This window comes from Octopus bimaculoides, chromosome 24 (assembly GCF_001194135.2).
Source record: "Octopus bimaculoides isolate UCB-OBI-ISO-001 chromosome 24, ASM119413v2, whole genome shotgun sequence".
Taxonomy (NCBI): Eukaryota; Metazoa; Mollusca; class Cephalopoda; order Octopoda; family Octopodidae; genus Octopus; species Octopus bimaculoides.
This window is the reverse complement of record NC_069004.1, coordinates 21385205-21389974: the sequence shown is the minus strand read 5'-3', so window position 1 is coordinate 21389974 and position 4770 is coordinate 21385205. Positions and strand designations below refer to the sequence as shown.

At 37.0% G+C, this 4770-nt stretch overlaps 1 protein-coding gene and 1 non-coding gene across 3 annotated transcripts in view; both read left to right on the top strand.

Annotated features, from left to right (window-relative positions):
* Positions 1-4770, top strand: part of LOC106878410 (solute carrier organic anion transporter family member 2A1) — a 112541-nt gene that overhangs the window by 4379 nt on the left and 103392 nt on the right. The gene's annotated exons all lie outside the window — the stretch shown is intronic.
* On the top strand, positions 2204-2305 carry LOC128250734 (U6 spliceosomal RNA). Its single transcript, XR_008266732.1, has one exon. It is a non-coding gene; the product is annotated as a U6 spliceosomal RNA (small nuclear RNA).

Here is a 4770-nt window from a genome sequence, read left to right as displayed (position 1 = left end):
GGGGGGGGTAAATATCTGAGGGAAAAAGTTACATTGTTTCATTAAGCTGTTTGATAGAATTCAGCAATACAAAATACTTCCTTGGCGTATTTCTCGAAACACATGCATTTGTGTGTGCCTGTATGTGTGTGTATATGTGTGTATGTGTGTGTGTGAGCATATGTGTATGTGCGTATATATGTATATATTCCTTTTTTTATTGTTTCAGTCATTAGACTGCGGCCATGGTGGGGCACACGTTGAAGAATTTTAGTCAAATGAATCGACCCCCAGTACATATTTTGTTAAGCCTTGTAGTTATTCTAACGGTTTCTTTTGTCGAACCGTTAGGTTACGAGGACATAAACACACTAACACTGGTTGTCGAGCGATGATGGGGAACAAGTGCGCGCGCGCGCACGCACGCACGCACGCACAGGTAGGCTGACTGTGACTAGAGCTGTGAAATCTTGCATGCATTAATTTCAATCTTATTAATAACTGCATTGTTTCTTTTCAAGTAAACTGACTGTTCAAAGAAGACTTCAAAACTAACTAGTAACAACTTCTCTTGAAAATCAATAAAATTTGGCATCGTGGTGTTATCAAGTACCTACAGGAAAAGGATTTAGCCCCCAGGACATTTATGCTGACATTGTTGCTACATTAGTAGATAACTGACGCTCCAGCTTTGTCAACAGTGCAAAAGTGGGAAGCTGAATTTAGGAAGGCACCTGCAGACATTGGGTCATCTTGAAGATGACCAATGTCTGGAGGTGCTTTAACTACAGCCACCTTGGAAAACATTGATCGTGTTCACCACATGGTGATGGATGACAAGCGATTGAATATAAATCAAATAGCCAATGCTATAAGCAATTCCCATGAGAGAGTTGAGAATATTTTGCACAATGAAGTTGACGTGATGAAGGGTTCTGCTCGGTAGGTGCCATGTCTTCTGACGCCTGATCAAAAGCGGACCAGTTTGATCACACCACAGAAAAATCTAACATTGTTTGAGGCAAATCTAGTTGGTTTCCTTGAACGTTTCCTAACCCAGATGAGTGTTGGCGCCATCACTTTGAGCCAGAGACAAAGAGACAATTCAGTCATCTGCAAAGAATGCCAAAGTCGTTTTATCTGTAGGGAAGATGACAGCCTCAGTTTTGGGGGATGGAAAAGGCATTGTGTTTATTAACTATCTTCAAAAGGGCCACACCATCAATGGAGAATACTATGTCAACTTACTGTGGCAGTTACAAAAGGCTATCAAGACCAAATGCCCAGGAAAGGGGTCTTGTTTCATCAAGAAAGTGCTCAGCACACAAGTCCTTAGTTTCAAGGGCTGTTGTGTACGACTGTGGCTTTGAGCTGGTTGATCAATTTCCCTATTCTCCTAATTTGGTCCCATCTGACAATCATTTTTCATCAATATGAAAAAATACTTGGCTGGGGAGTAGTGTCGCATTGATGATGGTATCATATCTGCTGTTGTTGACATTTTGATGAAGCTTCCTCACTAACGGGATTGAAGCACTGTAACACCGATGAAAGAAGTGTGTGGACCGCAAGGGGGTGTAAGTTGAAAAAATAAACTTTATTTGGTCAGATTCCGTGAGAGTGTCCTGTTCAGCCTATGAACTTTTCAGACGACACTTGCATATATGTGTGTGTGTGTGCGCGCGTGTGTGCGCGCGCGCGCGCGCGCGTGTGTGTGTGTGTGTGTGTGTATATTATAATATAACAATATTCAGTCGAATAAGGTACTTAAAGTTGAGGCACCTGGTTAGGTTGGAATAAAATGCACTCAACAATTATAGATGATACAGAAGTACTGGCAGTACAGGCATTCGAATTCAAGAGCATTGCTATATTTTTATATAATATATGCAGCTATAAACTCACATCAATACTATTGAATGTCAGCTCACCAGAGTTTTGTATATAATACATTTGCTAGAGAAAACTTGTATTATTACGAATTATACTTATAACCAGTAGGTGTGTTTATATGAACATATTTACATATTGCAAAAAAAACCAAGAAAGAGAGATTGAAAATAATACAGAATAAACCATAATGTAAATCCAATGGTCGATACATATGATGAAGGGCAAAGAAAAGGATAAACATAAAACAATAGAATAAGTCAGCAGATAATGTTGTTTCCTGTCTTCAGAAAGTGTATAAACCATACGGTTAGGTAATAGTTTGTGTTTTTAATTACTCGGTTGTAGATATACTAAAATTCGAACGATACAAAGAAGACTAGCAGGGTTACTGCGCAAGGGTGACACGCATACTTGTGAAGCGCTCCATATTTTATTAAAAGGGGCGAGCTGGCAGAATCGTTAGCTCTCCGAGCAAAATGTTTAGCGGCATTTCGACCGTTTTTACGTTCAAAGTTCAAATCCTACTGAGGTCGACTTTGTTTTTCATTCTTTCGGGGTTAATAAAATAGTACCAGTTGTGCACTGGGGTTGATCTAATCGGCTTAGTCCATCACTCGGAATTGCTGGCCTTGTACCAAAATTTGAAACCAATTACTCTTTTGTACGTCTGCAAGATGGAAAAGCAATCCGTAAATTTGCCCAAAGAAAGGTCTCTCAAGTGTCAGCCACTACTCAATGCAGTGGCCACATTTACACACGAACATAGACGCCAAGATATATACTGACGCGCAAGACAGACGACGAGAAAGTAATTATCACAGACCAATGGGAGGAAGAAAATTGTAAAAGGAATTTTTATGCATCTACACCCGAATAAAAATTCCCGTGCTAATCCATGAAAATATGAAGTTGAAATTCGGAAAATTAAAAATGCAAAGCAATAAAATTATAATTCTCCATTCTTGCATTCATGGTAATTGACAGTCAGATTATCAAAATCATAGAATATTCCATTGTATATCTGTAAACTCTATACATACATACATACATACATACATACATACATACATACATACATATATGCATACATACATACATATATGCATACATACATACATGCATGCATACATACATACATACACATACACACAAGCATACGTACAACGTATGTAGTACTATGTATATATGTGTGTGTGCATGTATGTTTGTATGTATATATGTATGTGTGTGTGAGTGTATAGATAGTGATCTTTTGTAGCATATAAATTAAGGATTTGCATTCTTTCCCCAAGATCCCATGTTCAGCCATACTTTGCTCCAAACCGGTTGTTATGTATCCTGTTGTATGTATGTATGTATGTATGTATGTATGCGTGTATGTATGTATGTATGTATGCATACATGCATGCATAACGTTGTGCATCAGCATGTATATTTCATTTTTTTTTTCCAAAAGGAGAATATTCCAATTTAATTGTTCGTATATTCAGAAGTATACTCCTTTCAAATTCATTGTATATGCATATGTACTCAATAAAATGTTGTATAATTCTGTTCAGCCATTTACTGATGAATTGGTTTTCGATTGTATCGACTTAGTGATACACTTTGAGTCTATAGTTGTGTATATTATATAATGATACAGCAACACACTTGAGTTCGAATGCCGGTGAAACAATTGTAAATTTATGTAACAAAAGAATTTGCTCGCTCCACACTCCTTATTAATAATTATATATATATATATATATATTCTTTTATTCTTTTACTTGTTTCAGTCATTTGACTGCGGCCATGCTGGAGTACCGCCTTAAGTCGAGCAAATGTCATATGAAGAGAGAGGGGGAGCAGCATGCGTGACAATTAACACACACGCACACACACACACACACACATAGGTGAGAGAGTTGGTATGTCAAAGCACGTGGTTGGATGTATAAAAGACAAAATAGAGTGAAAAAACTACAGAAGGCTTGTGTTATATGGTTAAAGAATATATTTAAATCGTTATGTTAGAAAAATGTTATAAAGGCACAGGAGTGGCTGTGTGGTAAGTAGCTTGCTTACCAACCACATGGTTCTACTATAGCCTCGGGCCGACCAAAGCCTTGTGAGTGGATTTGGTTGACGGAAACTGAAAAAAGCCCGTGGTATATATGTATATATATATGTGTGTGTTTGTCCCCCCAACATCGCTTGACAACCGATGCTGGTGTGATTACGTCTCCGTAACTTAGCGGTTCGGCAAAAAAGACCGATAGAATAAGTACTCGGTTTACAAAGAATAAGTTCTGGGGTCGATTTGCTCGATTAAAGGCGGTGCTCCAGCATGGCCGCAGTCAAATGACTGAAACAAATTAAAGAGTAAAAGAGTATATAGTAACATTGTTTTAGGAGAAATCTGCCACCACAATTTGTAATCTTTCAATTCTATCAATATACCATTGAACACCAACACAAGTTAGATTAAATAAGGAAACCTACTTCATTGAAAAATATAAGCCAAAGCTTAACCATTTCTAACATTTTTAAATAAGGAAACTCACCTCATTGAAAAAAATATAAAGCAAAACCTAACCACTTGTAACATTCTATTCCTTCTAAACCAAATCATGTTAAATCAATAAAGTCTAGTCATTCCCAACATTTTTGATTATCTCTCTTATACCTGTCTGGAACTCCATAGTTCACAACATAGCGAAGACATGACACAATATAGGTAAAGAAATTTGAAAAGAAAATACGAAACCAGTTATTTCTCCAAAAGCAATGTTACTATACGCACAATTTTATAACATTTTTCTAACACAACGATTTAAATATATTCTTTAACCATATAACACGTCTGAAGTTTTTTCACTCTATTTTGTCTTTATATATATATATATATATATATAT